The sequence below is a fragment of the Neomonachus schauinslandi genome, chromosome 3, assembly GCF_002201575.2.
Source record: "Neomonachus schauinslandi chromosome 3, ASM220157v2, whole genome shotgun sequence".
In the NCBI taxonomy this organism is placed as follows: domain Eukaryota; kingdom Metazoa; phylum Chordata; class Mammalia; order Carnivora; family Phocidae; genus Neomonachus; species Neomonachus schauinslandi.
In genome coordinates this window covers 68,820,543-68,839,736 of record NC_058405.1, presented here as the reverse complement: position 1 = coordinate 68,839,736, position 19,194 = coordinate 68,820,543, and the positions used below count along the sequence as shown (strand labels likewise).

Genomic DNA, 19,194 nt, shown 5'->3' with positions numbered 1-19,194 from the left:
TAAGTTTGTATAGGATTTGACGTTGAGAATTTTCTGGTTGTCAGCTTTTATGTGGACTCGGTTTTCCGGAAACCTTAGAATGAGATAGAGTTCAAAAATGTTTCTCTAACTCAAAGAGTGCCCACTTCTGTCATTTTTGCAGAGTTTACAAAATTTGGTGACTTGCTTTCTGAGATTTCCTGGATCAGTTTCCTCCCTGCTTTGACCTGGGCCTTTTCTTTAGAAGTGTGAAATGATTTATGAATTCGCCTATCACTTCTGCACAGGGGCCATGCTGATCTCTGTATTGTTCCCGTTTTAGTTTATGTGCTGCCAAAGCAAAACCGACCGTAGCCTTTTAACAGGTTTTGCTGCTCTAATAATTATTTCCACAGAAACTAATATTTAAAAAAAATGCAAATCTGATTATGTCACTTCCATCCGCACCCTGATTCCTCAGTGGCTTCCCACTGCACTTGGAATAAAATCCAAACTCCTGCCGTAGCCCCACAGCTCTGCACGAAGTGGCCCTTGCCTTCCGCTCAGGTCTCATTTTCTACCTCTCTGCCTTAGTGCCTTAGCTCTAGTCAGACTCGTCCGTGTTCTAGAACAACCAAGCTTGTGGGCCTTTTCACCTGCCATTCTCGTTTCTTGGAGCTCTCTACCCCTGGGGCTCCAGCTCTCCTGTGCCTGGCTCTTTCCCATCCTTCAAATATCCACTCAAAAGTAACCTTGACCAAGGTGATTCTTGGCCACCCTGTTTAAGGTGGCCCTGCACCTCCTAGTCACAGTCACTGTCTGTCACATCTTTCTTTAATTTCCATCTTAGCCTTTTGTCACAGTCAGGAATTCTCTGAGCTTTTTCTTTACCTGTTTACTGTATGCTCAAGAGGCCAAGGATCTCTCCTGTCTTCTTTGCTACTACATGTCCACTGCCTCACATGGTCCTGACACACAGTCGGGCCTCAATAAATATTTATTGAAAGAGTAAATAAGTTCGATTCGGCTGTCATCTATATTCTTTGAAAAATCTTCACTGACTCGCTGCCCCGCCTACACATTTGCACAGCCAGTCCCTTCCCAGCCCATGGCGGCGCCTTGCTTACGGCCTGTATCCGTTTACTCTGGTACTCATCCATCCGTTCATGGCTGTGTCTGCTTCATTCTCTCGACCGTGGGCTCCTTGCGGACAGAGAGTTAATGCTCTTCGTCTTGTGTTCCCAGCACATTGTGGGCAGGCAACAAATCTTTCTTGAATGAGTGAATAGATGTTTTCTCTGGAGAGCAGAGATGAGAGGACAGTTGGGAAGATACCCAGGGAGTAAATTGGGAGATTAGGAGAGAAAAATACTCTCAAAACTTACTGTTCTGCTCTGTGGCATTAAATGTGCTTTCTTCTGTAATCCCTTATTTGATCCTCACAAAACCCTTCAAACTGGAGCAGGTATGATTATTCCCACTTAGAAATGAAGACACAAGTCTTGTGAGTTTAAATCTGAACTTACAAAGTCGGGAGGGAGTGGATTGAAGACAAAAAGCCATTTGATTCGAAGCCCAGTGCTTTTTGCATTAAATCGGGGTGAGTGTGTCCCTAGGACAACACGACGAGACAAGTGTTCTTTCGTGGATGATAGATGATTGAAGGTAAATCCACAGAGGAGAGTTGGCATTGCATTAAGCCAGTGCAGCGTCATTGGAACAAGGGTATAATCTTGAAAGGGCTGTGATGGATAGGACCCATCTGGGCGGACAAAGCCTGGTGTGGATTTTTAAAAAATAAGAGTCTATCATTTTCTTTAGAACAGGAGCCGAGAAATGAATAAAGGTGGGCATGTGATGGGTCAAGATGAGGTGGGAGGCAGGAAAGGGTTGGTAAACAGGGCCGTGCTGGGTCAAGTGAGGGCACCTGTGGTGTGGAACCTGTGGGGTTATGGATGGCAGCCATCTGTGTGGGATCTGAAGGGGTAATGGGCAGTTGGTGGCAGGGGGTGGCCAGGAGTGCCTCTGCCAAGGTGGAGAATGAAGCGAATGCCTCAAGTCAATGCCAAATCTTGTCAAAGTCCTTTTGGTGTCCTGACTACGGGAACCCTCTGAAGTGAGCCTTTAGTGCATGGCTTGTGTGTGTTTCCTATGAACTCCTTTATTTTCTTTCTTGCTTCAAACTTTCTCTTTGAACAAACTGAAAATTGGATTCTGGGAGAAAAATGGCATGAAGTTGCCACCTTCATTCTTCACTTGTTCATTCTTTCAGTAGGGGCTCCTCCTGTCTTCTCTGTGGGTCTTCATGGATGGTGGATGCAGGCCACTGAGAATCAGAGACTGACTCTCCCTGGAGCTGCTGAGGGTGTCCTGGACAGAAGCAGGCTGCCCTCTCCCATTCTCAAGCAGCAATCTCCCTGCCCCACAGCCTCAGCCTCTACGTGGGTTACGTAGAGGCATTTGCTGAGCCCTGTTGCTCTCCTGGATGGAAAAGGCATTTGGAAGTTGGTATGAGACCCTCTAGCCCCATCCGTCCCTGCCCAGCATCCCTGTCGCTCCCTTGTCCCACCTGTCTGCTTGGTCTCTCCATCTCTGGCCACAGATGCTTGGACTCTGCCTCTCCATCAGGTTGGTCAGATCAAGGCAGGGATGTGCTCTGGTGAAAGGAGCCTGCTCTGGGAGATCACCTCACCCCAAATACTTGCCCCATTGCTTGCTAAAATTTCACTCACTTCCTCCAGCAACCCTCAAAGGTACCCTGTTTCAGAGTCCCAGAGTCAGTCCTAACCCCTCCTCCCCTTTCCCTCCCTCTGCCTCACTCACGCTCGTGGGAATCACACCACTAGTACCCCACTACCACACCTGGAAGCAGTGGTTCTCAAACCTTTCATTTATTTAATTTATAAAATCTAAATACCACATTTTGGGCGGAAGCAGACACTATCTCATGCTAGTCTCTAGTGTATGGACTAGAGGTAGAGAGATAGTAGCAAAATAGGAAAAGTATGTCGGGGGAAATTATAAATTAAGGAGATTTTGTCCATGAACATGGTTCCCCTCCTCCAAATGAGGACCCAGGGATTAGGAGGTTCCGGCGGCAGAGCCCCTCTGTGCTGTGAGGATGAGGCAGCATTTGAAGGAGGGAGTGACAGGAAGGGAATCAGGTGACCTGCTACGGTCAATGCTGGGGGCTTTCCACATCATTGCAGGTGGGCCCAGAGGGCTGGAGAGGGTTAAAAATAGCCAAGTGGTCGCCAGGAAGCCCCATGACAGCATTTTACCCTGGAGGAAAGCTGTAAAGAGGTTGGGGATGATAATAATAGCCAACACTTATAATAATGTCCACACCATGCCCAGCACTGTTGTTTTTTTTTTAAACCACTTTACTGAGATACGATTGATGTACAAAAAGCTGTACGTAATTAACATATACAACTTGATGAGTTTGGAGATAGGTATACACTCATGCGGGGAGTCTAGGTGGCTTAGTCGGTTAGGGGTCTGCGTTCGGCTCAGGTCATGATCCCAGGGTCCTGGGATCGAGCCCCGCATCGGGCTCCCTGCTCAGAGGGGAGTCTGCTTCTCCCTCCCTTCTATTGCTCCTCCTGCTTGTGCTATCTCGCTCTCTCTGTCAAATAAATAAAATCTTTTTTAAAAAGTATACAAACAATTACTACAACCAATGCCATAAACATATCCATCGCCTCCAAAAGTGTCCTCCTGCCTTATTTGTTCATTCATTCATTCATTCATTCCTGCACTGTTTTAAGTGCTTTACATATATTAATTTATGGAATCCTTACAACATCCTTATGAGGTAAGTGTGCTTGTATTATCACCATTTTACAGATGGGAAAACTGAGGCACAGAGAGTTAGAGAGTTAATTGCCCAAAGTTAGTTAGTAGAGGTGGGCTTTGCAGAGTCTGTGTTTTTAACTACTGCCTTACTCAGTCTTGCTGAGAACCCGCCCTGCATCATTCACTGCTCCCCACCAACATTTAGCCTCACCAAGTGTGTGTGTGTGTGCGCGTGTGTGTGTGAGAGAGAGAGAGAGAGGAGGGGAGAGAGGGTAAGAGAGAGAGGGGGAAAGAGGGAGAGAGAGAGGGAGAGAGAGAGAGAGAAAAGGTGAGAGAAAGAGAGAGGGAAAGAGAGAGAGGGTGAGAGAGAGAGAGAGAGTAAGGTGGGGGAGGGAAAGAGGGAGAGAGAACATGTCAGCCCAGAACAGCCCAGAACAGAGCCCAGGGGTCAGTGCTAAGCTTCAGCAGCACTGAGCCTCTTTTCCTCAGTCCTGTATCCTTCCTACCCACACAGCACTCAGGAAATGTTTGTTGACTCAATGAAGGAATAAACTTAGATTTATCTGAGTACAGGGCTCCTATAGCTCTTTTGTTAGCAGTTATTTTGTGGCCTTCATTATGACCCAGTTTTCTTTTTTTCATTTGGATGAAAAATGATTTTGGCATTTAAACAGCATGACTTCATTGTTGATTTTTAAAATCTACCCCCACCATCAAATTCCCCTTTTGGTATTTTGCCTCTCCTGATATATTTAGAAACATCAGTCTTTATAGTCTTTTTCTTCTTCCTTTTGAATCTATGATGCATTTTAACAGGTGATATTCTACGTATGCAAAATAGTATTTTCATTTGAGTTTATTTCCTTCACTCCATGATAGAGGTTAAGAATATAGCCTTTTGATAATAAAGAACTTTCTTACTATCTTTTCAATTGATGGAACAGGCAAAGAAAACACCATAATTGTGTGAAATGGTCTGATTTAGAAACCAATTATAAGGAACATAATTACCTACTAATAAAATATGCATGTAAGTCCTTCGTTTGCTGCTTCTAATGCACTGTAGACAAATGTGTAGCTAGCAGAAAATTGCATAAAGTAAATTGAAAGCCAACCGTTTCTAGATTATGTCTGAAAGTCTTGTGACAGCCAGTGTCTCAGGATCAAAAATAATATCTATTTTTTTCTCCTGCAAGTGTCTCAGCATCTCCCCGTGCGAGCGTGTGTGTACATGTGAGTACGTGTGTGTGAGTGTGTGAGTGAGTGCCTGTGTTGGAGTGACGGGGTGGCTCGGGAGGGATATTTCTCTTCGGAAATTAAGGTCCACAGCTCCCCCTTTCTGTCTAATGATGACTATCAAATATCTCTGGGCTTCAAAGCCGGAACTCTAAGGTTCTTTTTTATCATAAGGATGCAAATGAGTAAAAAGCTCCCCTGGTTCCCTTAGGAAGCACATCATTAAAAAACATCCCTTTGCCCACCTCAATTTCCATAAGCTGTGCCAGTGGAACAAGGGAGCTGAACACCCCACGAGAAAAGAGAAAATGGTAGGCAATGCTTCCTCGGAGCCCTCTCTCCCTCCTCTGCAGGGGTGTTTGTGAGTCGCCTGCCAGGCTGGGGCAGGGGGGCCGAGGAGGGGTCAAGCGCACAGCCAGCCATTCTGCCTGACGCATTCAGAGCCTCGCTCAAGCCCAGATGTAACATCAGAGTAAAGTCCTGTCCTCAGGCTCTCCCACTTGTGTCGTTGACATTATGCTTTGTGCTTCCTTCGTCCTACTGCTCTGCTTCCATCTTCTCACTTACTGTTCTCTCTCATCGATTCTAAAGACATGTTTTGGAGGGAGAGGGTGTATTTTAGCATCTTTGAATTCAGGATGCATCTCACAACCAGTAGTTGTCGTTGGCTGCACGGGGACAGAGAGTGGCCGTGTGTCTTGCAATCCACGCTGCCTTAGGGCCGATGCGCTCTCAGTCATGGCAAGTCTGCGGGCTTGGCGAAATGGTCTCCCTTCCCGGCCTTGTCATCTGCCAGCATTTCACACCAACTGCTTCCTGAAGGACGTGCTGGCAACAACTTGGGGCCCCAAACGTGTGCTGTGCTTTCTGGCCAGGCCATCTTTGCTCCCGGTGTGTCTTCGGCCTTCGATGCTTTGTCCGGCTCTGCCCGTGGAAATCAGTCCAGCTCACAGACTCGGGTGTGATGCAGAGACTTCCCCGATGATTCCCACCCAGAAATTATCCCTTTCTTCCCTAAAATCTCCATAGAGAGCTGTTCGTGCTTCCTGTGGTCTTTAGAGCCTTTCTGAAAACTGCTAGCCAGATTATTTTTCTTTCTTAACAAATTCTTATTCTTATTTTGCTTGGTATATGTAAGCAAAAGATACATTTAAATCCTCAAACATTTGCTTTCCTAGGGGCAATTTGGTAAGGGATGTTTGGCGGAACTCTAATTCAGATGCAGTATCTGCTATTAATTTTTCTATGTAAGGATCAAAGAAAGGACATGAAAATATGAGTAAGAATCCTTTACTCTATAAAAAAGAATGCTTTACTCTAAATGTTTTATTATTTATTCTAAAAATTTCATATTTTTTTTCAAATTTAAAAACTCCAAGGCAAATAGAAAAATAGAAATATTTCTGAATTTTTCATCTCCCCTCTCCCTTCCCTAGGCCTTTCACCTTTACGATCCTTGGTAGGTAATGAGCCCAAATTATAGCAGGAGGGGAGAGGTGTTTGTCCTAAAAGCCAGGGTGGAAACATAGATTTAACTCTGCTTGGCTAGGAGGAGCTCTTTCAGAGAGTTCTGAAATGAGGGATGTGGTAAACAATTTTTCCTGTCCCAGCTTAGGGAGGACTGGGACACTGTGGTCACTCAAAGTGGGAAGAAGGGCATGGCCCTGAGGGTGCTCAGCATCCCCAGCTCACACCTACAGAGCTTCTACTGTGTGCCAGGCAGAGGATGAACACCAATGGGTTACGAAGATGGGTGCCTGGCGCTAGAATTTCCATAATGCGTGCTCAAACGAGCCAGGCATTTTCCATTCTCCGGGTTAAAGCAGTGAGAAGCAAAAAAGGTTTGAGTCTGAAGAAGTGGAAGGAAAGGACTGCAGTAAAAGTAGTAAGATAAGATAGAAGAGTTTCAGAGAGTAAATGATAAGTTCAGTTAGGTCCCCAAAGAAGTCTGCACTGACATACCATTAGTTGAAGAAACCGTCTAAGCTATTACCAGTTTCAGCAGTGTTGAATCATTGCACTGATCTGTCTTTTCATGGTTCGTTTTGTGTCTTTTAAGTGAGAATGGGATCCACGGCATAACTGAAAATCTTAAGATTGTTTTTCAGAGCACAGCATGGAAACGGTAGCATACAGACTCTGTTGGCAAAAGGCCTTGTGGTCTTCCACCAAAGGGTTGATTGGCAATGTAGTTTCTTAATTCAACTCCAAAGCAATTAAACATTTATTGAGCATCTGCTGTGGACTAAGAGTTATGCTAGGCACGGGAGATGCAAAGATGCAAAGTGAGAAACTGTCCTCACCCTTGGGTTTCATTCATTCATTTATTCAACAAAACCTTATTCTAGGCACTGGTGATAAAACAGTGAAGAAAAAAGAAAAGGTTCCTGCCCTCGTGGAGGTCACATTACAGCAGGAGCAGGAAAATAATATAAGAGCAGCCTGAGAAAGAAAGAGAAAGCAGGTAATCACAGAGAGGACGTGTGTCTATTTAAGATGAGTGGTCAGAAAGACCTCTCTGAAGAGATGGCATTTGGGAAGAATTCTGAATAAATCAGGGAGTGAGTGTGTGTTAGCTTGCGGGAAGAAGATGCTGGACAGAGAAGAGCAGGTGCAGAGGCCCTGAGGTGGGAGCTTGTCTTGTGTGTCTGCACAACGCCAGAAGGCAGGGGCCGGGCTTGGTGAGCAAGGGGGGAGCTGCAGAAGGTGAAGAAGGCCAAAGAACCAGGTTAGACTGTGCAAGGCTTGGAGGACACTTTGGGCCTTAAATTTTATGCCGTTTTATTTTGATCTTTGCAGTTTGATTTTTTTTTCTTTTTTTAGCGTATGCGATTGTAAAAAAGGAAAACTATTAACTGAAACATAACAAACACACAGAAACATACACAAATCCCAAGTGTACAGACTGAATATATCTGTGTAACCGGCACTCAAGGTTAACGAACAGAATTTGAGCAGCACCCCATCCTCGTGCCGTCTCCCAGCCACCCCCCCCTCCCCACAGAGAACCACCTTCTGGTTTCCAGAATCATGGACTGATTTTGAACTTCATACAAGTGAAGTCACACAGTATATACTCTTTTATGTTGGTTTCATTCCTTCAACATTGTGGTTGTGGGATTCTTCCATGTTGGGTGTGGTAATTGCTTGCTCATTCTCATTGTCGTATCATATTCCACTGTATGAATGTTCCACCGTTTCTTTATCCATTTGGGTGGTTTCCAGCTTTCAGCTATTTCAAATACGGCTGTTATGAGCATTCATTTATGTGTCTCTTGGTGTCTATGTATGTGTTTCTGTTGGAATAAGTCTAGGGATGGAATTGCCGGCTCATGGGATAAATGTATGTTTAACTTCAGTCGATAGTGTCAATTTTCCAAGTGTCTGCATCATGTTTTACTCCCACCAGCATTTGATGAGAGTTCCAGTTGCTTCATATTCTTGCCAATGCTTGGGATATCTTGTCTTTTTGCTTGTCTTAGCCATTCTGTTGTGTACATGGTGGTGTGCCATTGTAATTTTAATTTGCATTCTCCTGATAATTCCTGAACTTAAGCACATTTTCATTTTCATATATTTGTGGGCCATTAGGATATCTTATTTTGAGAGGTAACTATTCAGATCTTTTGCCCATTTTTTTTTTCTGTTAATTGTCTTTTTTAAAAGTTTATCATTCTTTATATATTCTGGACACAAGTCCTTGGTTGGATATTTATAAGCAAATGTCTTCTTTCACTCTGTGGTTTGCCTTTTTATCCTCTTAATGGTGTCTTTTAGGGGGGAAAAGTTCTTAATTTTAATGTAGCTCTTTTATCATTTGTGTTTTGTTTAAGAAATCTTTTCCTGTTCAAAGCAAATAAAGATCTTCTGTTATGTTTTTGTTTTGCAGCTTTATTATTTTATCTTTCACATTTAGGTCTACAGTCCATCTGGACTTCATTTCCTTGTATAATGTGAGGTAGGGATTGAGCTTCAATTTTACACATATGGGTAGCCATTTGACCCAGCACCATTTATTGGAAAGGTCATCCATTCTTCACTAAATTTAGTTTTGAGTGCAGTGAGAAGCTGTTTGAGCCTGTTCCAGAAGGAATTAGCATGATCATATCTGTTTTGAGAGGATCAGTCTGGCTGTGCTGTGAAGAATAGATAGTGAGAGGCAGGAGTGAAAGCAGGGAGCTGGGAATAGAGGCTGTTGTAACAGGCCAGATGAGAGATGGTGGATGCATGGAGTAGGAGGCTAGCAGTGAGGATGAAGAGATATATTTTGAAGATCTTGCTTCACAGGGCCAGCTCATGAACTGGATGCAGGGCATGAGTAAAAAGACAGAAGTTAAAAATGTGGCTCTAAATTTTTTGGCCTGAATAATTAATCAGATGGTGGAGAACCACTGGAGGGTATCTGGGCTCTCCAATAGCCATGAAAATAATTCTTGCTGTCAGACCTGTATTCAAATTTGTTTTAAAGTTTTATTTGTAAAGATGTAGAAGAAAAGTAGGTTTATTAATTCAACACTAATTTGTCCTTTTCTCCTTTGTCTTTCATCTGTCATTGAAGCTGGAAAATGAAAATACCTCCCAGCCTCCCTTGCAGCTAGCAATGGCCACATAACATAGTCCTTGTCAACAACCACTATCAGAAGTTTCCTGGAGCCCAGAGGAGTGCCTGGCACATGGTAGGTGCTATAATATTTGTTGAGTGAAAGAATGAAAAGTATGAATGATATGATTAAAGATACAAGATGTAGAGGAGAGATTTCTGGAATAACATCAATGAAAAAGAAAAAAGAAAGTGATTGAGAGGAAAGGATGAGCAGCTGGTTTTGGCAAAATAGGAGGACAAGTTTTCTCTGAGAGCAGGTCACAGTTGTCCTGATGATCACCTAGTCGAAGGAACTCTTTTATTACTGACTTTGACTCTGGCGACTTAATGTTGATTACCCTCTCTGAATTTACTTTTATCCTCTCTTCTAGTTCTCTTATTTCTCTGGTCACTATTTTTTTGGAATAGCTTTATTGAGATATAATTCACATCCCATACAATCCACCCATTTGATGGGCACAATACGATGACTTTTAGCCTATTCACAGATACGTACAAACTTTACTTAAAAAAGAAACCTGTACCGGGCGCCTGGGTGGCTCAGTTGGTTAAGCGACTGCCTTCGGCTCAGGTCATGATCCCGGGGTCCTGGGATCAAGTCCCGCATCGGGCTCCCTGCAGAGCAGGGAGCTTCTCCCTCTCCCACTCCCCCCTGCTTGTGTTCCCTCTCTCGCTGTGTCTCTCTCTGTCAAATAAATAAATAAATAAAATCTTAAAAAAAAAAAAAAAAGAAAGAAACCTGTACCTCTTAGCTATCACATTTCTACCCCCACCCCAGCCCTAAGTAACCACTCATCAAGTGCTTTTGTTTTTCCTTACCAACCTGGATCTTCTTTTCTGTCTTCTTTGCCTAATTGCTCTGGCCAGAATCACCCATATAATGTTGAATAGAAATGGTGAGAGACAAAAATGAATGTCTTTGTCTTATTCTTGATCTTAGGTGGAAATTACCCAGTCTTTTACCATTAAGCACAATGTTATCTGTAGGGTTTTTGTAGATGCTTTTTAATTGGGTTGAGGAAGTTCCTAATTCTTCCTATTCCTAATTTTTTGATTATTTTTATCATGAAAGCATGTTGGATTTTGTCAAATGCATTTATTGAGATGATCATATAGCATTTGCTTTTTATTCTATTAATTTGGTGTAGCATATTAATTGATTTTTAGATAGTAAATCAATCTTCATTCCTGGGACAAACCCCACTTGGTTAAGAGTGTATAACTAAATTTATATGTTGCTAGATTTGGTTTGTTGATATTTCATTGAGGATTTTGTGTCCATATTCATAAGAGATAATAGTCTATATAGTTTTCTTTGGTTTTGGTATATGGGTAATACTGGCTACACATGTGAATTTGGAAGTGTTCTCTCCCCTTCTATTTTCTGGAAGAGTTGTAAAGAATGGGTATAAAATCTTTAAATGCTTGCTAGAATTCAATGGTGATGCCATCTAAGCCTGTTGTGGGTAGTTCGTTGATTACTAATTCAACCTCTTCACTTATTATAAGGTCTATTCAGAATTTCTATTTTTTTTAGTCAATTTCAGTAGTTTGTGTCTTTCTAGGAATTTGTCCATCCCATCTAAGTTATCTAACTTATGGGCACACAACTGTTCATAATATTCTTTCACATTCTTTTTTATTTCTGTAAGGTTAGCAGTGGAATCCCTTCTTTTTTTTTTTAATTTTTTTATTCTTATGTTAATCCCCATACATTACAGCATTAGTTTTAGATGTAGTGTTCCATGATTCATTGTTTGTGCATAACACCCAGTGCTCCATGCAGAATGTGCCCTCCTCAATACCCATCACCAGGCTAACCCATCCTCCCACCCCCCTCCCCTCTAGAACCCTGTTTGTTTTTCAGAGTCCATCGTCTCACATGGTTCGTCTACCCCTCCGATTTCCCCCCCTTCATTCTTCCCCTCCTGCTACCTTCTTCTTTCTTTTTTTTTTCCTTAACATATATTGCATTATTTGTTTCAGAGGTACAGATCTGAGATTCAACAGTCTTGCACAATTCACAGCGCTTACCAGAGCACATACCCTCCCCAGTGTCTATCACCCAGTCACCCCATCCCTCCCACGCTACCCCCCACTCCAGCAACCCTCAGTTTGTTTCCTGAGATTAAGAATTCCTCATATCAGTGAGGTCATATGATACATGTCTTGGAATCCCTTCTTATACTTCTGACTCTAGCAATATTTTCTTGGTTGATCTGGCTAAATATTTGTTGATCTTTCCAAAGAACCAGGTTTTGGTTCCATTTATTTTGTTTATTATTTTTCTATTCTCTAGTTTATTAATTTCTGCTTTGATCTTTATTATTTCTTTCCTTTTGCTTGCTTTCGGTTTAGTTTGTCCTTTTTCCAGGTTTTAAGGTAGAAGTTTAGGTTATGGATTTGAGATTTTTCTTCTTTCTTAATATAGTTATACATCTACAGTATGAAATATAATACCTTAGAGAAGCTAATTGGGAAGGGAGCTGCCTGAGAATCTGATCCTATTAATAGACTGTAATTTGTGCTGCCCAAATCTGGAGTCCTTTCCTGGGTGGCTCTTGGTTAGCAGTCAATGGAATGAGCTTTCATATTTATAAGGAAAGATCTGGAGAGAGATATAGGCAGGGAAAGGACTCCTCATGATAAAGTGGGAGAATCAAGTGTTTCTGCCAGACACAGAGGGGAAGCCAGGCAGAGGGACTCTGGGGAGTAACACCCAGAGGCAAAGTGGCAACCAGGGTGGGGCAGAGGATGCAGACAAAGTCCAGTTCATACAGGCGACAGGACCAGGGGGAGTGATGGGAGATAATTCAGCAGGTGTTGAAATTTAGAGCCAATGAAGAGTAGTAGGAGAGGGGACCAAGGCCATTTTTATTTAAATATTACAAAATAAATGTGACTTACCAACATTGGTGACATCATGGACACCTAGGCAGTCTGGCTTTGTCCATGTCTCTTTCTCCCCACATGAGAAGTGAGTCCCTTGGCTCATCTGAGGACATCACATCTCACACAGTATGGGGCTTGGTTGTTGACTTAATCAATGAGTGAGACATGAATAAGGATGGGAGAGACTGGGGAGAGAATCAAGAGGCTGAGAGTGCTGGAGCAGGCCAGACAGGGTTGAGTGATCAAGAAAGAGGATTAGCTAAGACCCAACAAGAAGAAATTCAGCCAGACTTGGATTTCCAGCAGCTATGTTCCCTGAGAGGAGAAGGGGGCCTGAGCACCTCAGGTCCAACGGCTTGGGGTCAGTATCGCCGGGTGTTTTTCCTAAAGCCAGCCGCTTTACCTTTATAAGAAGTGTGGCTTGAGTGACTTTGCTGTGTTTGGATAATACTGAGTAAAGCGATGATTTATGGGCAACTATTGGGAGTAGCCGTAAAACCCAGCCCTGGGCTAGCGAGATAATATTGCTATATTCTCTGGAAGATCTCCTCTTCAGAGTTTATTACCCTTCTCATGGCTGTAGCCAAATAAAGTTATGTTTGCTTAAACTGCACGTGCTTATCTGAGCTGTCTTCCTTTTAAGAAAAAAAGAATGACACAGTGACATAAATCTGCCCAACGAGCGCCCTGGAGATCAGACTGATGGGGCCACGTGCTGGGGGTGGGGGTCGGGGGATGGGCACACTGGGAGAAAAAGTGAAAGCAAACAGTCATGTTTGTACAGCACAAATCTTGCAAGTGGATTTGGATTCTTTTCACACACCGTTCCAGGGGGCCCCAGTGGCTGAGACCCTTCTGTGTTTGCTTATTTTGTTTAGCAAAGAGAAATGTCCCCCGTTACCCCCCCCCCCCCCCCCCCCCCCCCCCCCCCCCAGTCTAGCAGACTTCATGAACTGTTTGCCTGGAGGGGATCACAGTCAGTGAGCCAACCTGGAAGGCAGGAATAAGGCTCTCCCAGCAGGCTATTTGTTTCCAAAGGGTTTTTTTTTTTTTTTTACAACAGCTAGGTAATGTTCCATCTGATGACACCAACCATATTTGTAGGACTTTCTCTGTTTTCGTCCTCCTGTCTTCAGTGTCACATAGTAGGCACTCAGTAAATATCGCTTTGCTATGTTGGGTTTATTCCCAGGTTTTGTCCTTATGAGCAAAGCCGTGGTGAACACGGGTACCTGCCAGCCCCATGAGGCTCATCACGTCCCCGGCATAAAGTCTGAGGAATGGACTTACTAGTTTAGAGCAGTGCTTCTCAAGGTGCACGCACACCATCTGGGGTCTTGATAGAAAGCAGGATCTGATTCTACGGGTCTGGGGTGGGACCTGAGAGGCTGCATATTTAGTAAGCTTCTGGTCATGCTGATGCTGCTGGTCCGGAGACCATACTTGGAGACCCAAGGCCCTAGCCAAGCCGGTGGGGCCGCTCCCCTCCAGGGGCAGGTTTGAGTGGACCAGGCCCTGTGTGTTAGGAGAAAAGAGAAAACTGAGCCTTGGTCTCCAAATTCAGTCCCCAGACTGTCCGGGTGAATTTGTGCTCTCCCCTCCCGAAATATCAGAAAGATTAAAGAACTATCAGTGGTGAGTTTTGGGATCTGTTTGGAAGCAAATTGATATGCTGAGAACCCAGAGAAATCAGTAATGAGCTGCTAGCAACCCGCCCATTCTTCGGAGCCTCCATCCAGGCCCCACGCAGGGGCAGGTGATGGGAAGGGTGAGCTCGGGCTGCCTTCGCTGGGGACAGTCACGCTGCCGCAGTCGGCCTGGGGCTGAGAGCAAACTGCTCCCTCCCTCCTGCCTCCCTTGTGGGGTCTGGAGGGACACTTCCCTCAACTCAGCCGTGAGTCAGCAGGAGCCCTTTTCTCTGAAGAAACTTGTCCCAAGCTCCTGATTTCCCTTCTGTCCAGGTTCACTACTTCTTATGTTTGTGTCCAGGACTGGTCTCTTCAAAGTAGCACTCATGGGGCCAGCCAGAGAGAGCGGGGGTGGGGGGCGGGGCTGGGGGGTTAGTGTGTATCCCCAAGAACTTCCGTTGCAGATTTACAAGTGGACTTGGAGCTCCGGCTTGTGATGTGCTTGACCTCCAGGGGTAGTCTTGAAAAGCTGCCATGGTGTAATCAGTTCTTATTAATGGTTTCATTTGGAGAGATTTGCCCCTGAGGTGATTTTGTGAGATGCAATCTAAAACCGAAATAAAGAAATGATTCACCGAAAGCATCATTTGGCCTGCTAGGGGGAAGAAATCATTCCTTCCATAAAGGCCTTTGTCTGCTAAGAACTAAACAATGGGAAAATCCTGAAAACATATTTCAAATACTGCAGTTATTCTCAGGTGATCTGCTATGTCTTATGTTTCTGCTAGTTTGATTACAGGGGAGAGAAAATTTTGTTTTCAGCAGGCAATTCCAGAGAACCGACCAGTGCCAGACACCCCCTGGGCCCCAAAGGAGTGCAGGAGAGGTCTAGCAAATGTGGGAGCTGCTTTCACTCGGCTACAGGACCCAGCTAAGGGGACAAACCAAAGGCACACAGAATGTGTCAGGACCCAAGACATGAAGGAGCACATGACAAGGCTCGGCAGACGCAGACTAGCCTGATGCGTAGAGAAGTCTGATTTCCCAGGGGAAATCTCCCACTCTGCGTTTCTGGGATTCGTGTCCCTTGTGTGGACCACTCGCATGCCTCTGTCGCTTATGATCTTCCAAAAAAGTTATTTGTGAATTTGTCTTAACTCCCTAACTCGTAAGCTTCTTGGAGAATGTTAGATCTGGCTCGACCTGGTAGCTGTTGTGTATCATAGACTCTCGGTCTCTTACGAGCCAATGGCTAGTGGAGGATCAGGTAGAGACAAATCAACAGACAAGGGCTTCCTGGAGGAGATGACTTCCCTCTTAGCTTTTGAAGAAAGTGACGATCTTGGATTTGGTGAAATTATCCCCTTGATTTTCCTTTTCTCTGTTTTGTAGGTTTCTCTATATCCTGTTTTTATTTATTTTATTTTATTTTATTTTAGCCTGCTCTTATTGTCAATATGACTAATCCGACAGGCCCTGCCATGTGTGTCTATCTGCATCAGTAGCATCTGTATCTATATCTATCCTCTTTTCTTTCATCATCTTCACCCTCATCTTCATTGACATGACACCTCCCTTCCTGCCAAACTTCCATCAGACCTCCTGGTGCAGCAGGGTTAGTCCCGTTCACTAACTCTGCTTGTTGACAAACACGCCTGCGGGTTCCTCCCATTTTCCTTTGTCACTTGAAATCTCAGGAAAGGATTTTACTGGCAACCTGACTCTTTCTGTAGTTCCTTTGCTGAACTGTTGATTCACGGTTGCAGCCGTTTGCTGGACATAGAACCCCAGTCACCTGTGACTTTGACCAATGACGGGAAGTCACAGCTCGGGGGCATAGATGCTGTGGCATCAAAGCCGGCAGACCGTGTCCATCTGCCCTTGTTTGTGAGAACATTTCCGACCCAAATTGAAGTGCTGTCACCTTTGCCTGGGTCTGACTCATGAGCTAATTAATCATGTTTGTGGCTAATGAAGGGCTATGGGAATGACTTGATTCATCTTCTCTTTCAAGAATCTTTTGGAGCCGACTGTGTACAGAGCATGAGTTCTGCTCCTGTATCAGCAGCTTGACTGAAATATTTATTGAGCATTTACCACAGACAGGGACTAGGAGGGCCAAGAATTACAAGGAAGGGAAGAGGGGCAGAGGCTTTAAGCTTACTTCCCGGGCCTGACAGGCAGGTCTCTGGGAAGCAGGGGACACCCATTAACATCTGATCCCAGGACGGGGCCAGCTCAGCCCTGCTCTCTTCTATGCTCCTGGCTGGTTACGGGCAAGCTAGAGCTCAGTGGGGTCTCTGGGGGAAGAGCCAGAGGCAGGAGCAGAAGTTGAAGCCTTCTAGGGGCGCCTGGGTGGCTCAGATGGTTAAGCGTCTGCCTTCGGCTCAGGTTATGATCCTAGGGTCCTGGGATCGAGCCCCGCATCAGGCTCCCTGCTCAGTGGGGAACGTGCTTCTCCCTCTGCTGCTCTCCCTGCTTGTGCTCTCTCTCTGTCTCTCAAATAAATAAAAATAAAATCTTTAAAAAAAGTCGAAGCCTTCTAGACAATCCTGATAATGGAACTGGTGGGGAAACAGAAGAATGTCAGATTATATGTTGTATTTATTTTTTTAATTTTTGTCATTTTTTGTGGTTGTATTTAGTGCACATTTTATCGCACAAATAAGAGTGTGACCATTAGGTGAGGGCAGTGGTCAAGGATCAGTCTGGTACTTAGCACTGCCCAGTAGTACTAGAGAGGAATACCGGGCACTAAGCAAAAAGCACTCAGGGTCCCACAGTCCCAACTCAATAGCCAGGTGAGGCTTTCATTAAAGACTATTCCTCCCAATAAGGGAACAACCTTCTTCCTTCTCTCCCCTCTGCCTCTTGTCTTCCCCACAAAGCCTTTTTCAAAGCCGGGGCTCCCTGCTGCCGGGGCAGCACCACGGGGTGTGTCCTTGTGCAATGTGTGCACGGTGTCATCATTGCCTAACTTCAAGGGCTCGCTCGACAAATGATTTGCTTCTCAACAGTGCCTCTTATATACCTCTTTAAAAAAAAGTTTCTGGAAATATAAATAAAAAAAATCCCTTGTCATGACTCTCTTCCAGTTAAGAGAGTAGTCGTGTGTGTGTGTGTGTGTGTGTGTGTGTGTACATGCGAGGAGGAGATGAACACTAAGTCGGTCTTTTGGGATGTTTATGACTTGATTATCACCAAAACTAATGGTCAAGTTAAGCGCCACAAAAGTGGCCTCTTTCTTTGCAAACCAAAACTAGAGCAAAGGTTTATCATGTTTCCTCCCCCTCTCCACCTCCCACCCCGCCCCCCATCTCTCTCCCTCTCTCTCTCCTCTCTCTCGGCAGTGCCCAACAGCAGAGGATGAGAGGATACTGATGAAGGAGGCATTCCCTGGCAAGAATTAGAACACAACTGAAATGGCTGTACCAGCTTCTCTTCCCATCTGTGAACATCTCTTCAACGACGGGTTTCTAATTCATTGTGCTCTTTAAAAACTGGCACATGACTGCAGGACTTTGCTGTGAGCAGAATCCTGGAGTCTCAAGGGGCCCCTGGGTGGCTCAGTCGGTTAAGCGTCTGCCTTCTGTTCAGGTCATGGTCTCAGTGTCCTGGGATGGAGCCCCGTGTTCAGCAGGGAGTCTGCTTCTCCCTCTGCCCCTCCCCCCACTCATGCTCTTCTCACTCTCACACTCTCTCTCTCTCTCTCAAATAAATAAATAAATCTTAAAAAAATAAAAAAAGAATCCTGGAGCCTCTAACTACTAGGATCTAAAGAGTAAGTAGCAGTGGACTGGAGAGCACAGGGCAGATGGGTTTTCAGATGCCCCTGGAGGCTGGCTGGGACTGGGAAAGTGTCTGCAGCAGGGCTGAGCACCCTGACGCCGGGGCTGAGCTGCCTGCTCTCGGGGTTCAGAAAGAACTGACAGGAGAGTGGAAAAGCTAAGCCTATAGTGTCATCCTTCAAATCAGCCCAGATACTAACATTTGTAGGTAGGTGTAGCAGAAAAACAGTAGCAATTCCTTCCTGGACATTCTTCTAATCAATAAAGCAGTTAAATCTAAGTCCTATAAATATGCACTTCCCACCAATAGAGAAAAATACAGCTTGTAAATATTTAGAGTTCACTTTCCAATGAACCTTCCAGAGACCCTAGATTTGAATTTCAAAGAGCTTTCTGAAGGGTCTAGAGCTGTATCTTTTAAGTGTAGAAACATTCAGAATAGGATAGAGCCTGAGGATACTTACTTTTCTCATCATCTGGACAAATAATTCCTTTTTTCAGCTTTATTGAGACATAATTAACAAATAGAAATTGTATATATTTAAGGTGTGCAGTGTGATGTTTTGATATTCACATACTTTTGAAGTGTTTACCACAATCAAACTAACACATCCATCACCTCACATAGTTACCTTTTTTTTTTCTTTTTTGGTGAGAGCAATTAAGATCTACTCTCTTAGTAAATGTCAAGCACATAATATGGTATTGTTAACTGTGCAAAGAATTTCTAAAACCTCCTGTGGGTCAGGGTCACCGCCAAGGTTGGACAGAGAATGATTAGGAATGAGGACTTAGATTACCTCATGGGAACACCGTGCTCATTAAGCTCCTGTTTTCAGAGTCTAAGGAGGAAGATGTGGGGATGGGGAGGCAGCCTGGGATTCAGGAGAAAGGGAGAGAGAAAGACGGTGACTCATGCATTCACCTCCACCTTCATGGTCAGACCTTATTATTGAGCAGCTTGAATGCGCCAGGTGAGGTGTTGGGCTCCATGAGGTTTGAAGGTGCCACTGACTCAGTCCTTCCCACCTGGATCTCAGAGTCCGGCTGGGGAGCAGAGTGAGGACACTAACTCTTGGAACACACGCAATGCTGTCTTATAATGGAAGTGTCCGAAAGTGCTCTGGGAGACGAGAGGAAGGAGAGAGTAACGGTATCTGGGGCCAGCCAGAAGGCTTCACGGAGGAAGAGAAGGAGCAGCAGAGGAAGAGGCACGGCGTGTGCATGGCAGGGGGAAGCAAGTTCTTGCAGAAGGTGGTCACCCAAGCCTGCTCTCTCCTCCGAGACGGTG

General features: G+C 44.6%; 1 pseudogene; it reads right to left on the bottom strand.

Moving 5' to 3' along the window:
• Positions 1 to 221: 221 nt before the first annotated feature.
• On the bottom strand, positions 222 to 321 carry LOC123324461 (annotated as a pseudogene).
• Positions 322 to 19,194: the final 18,873 nt, after the last annotated feature.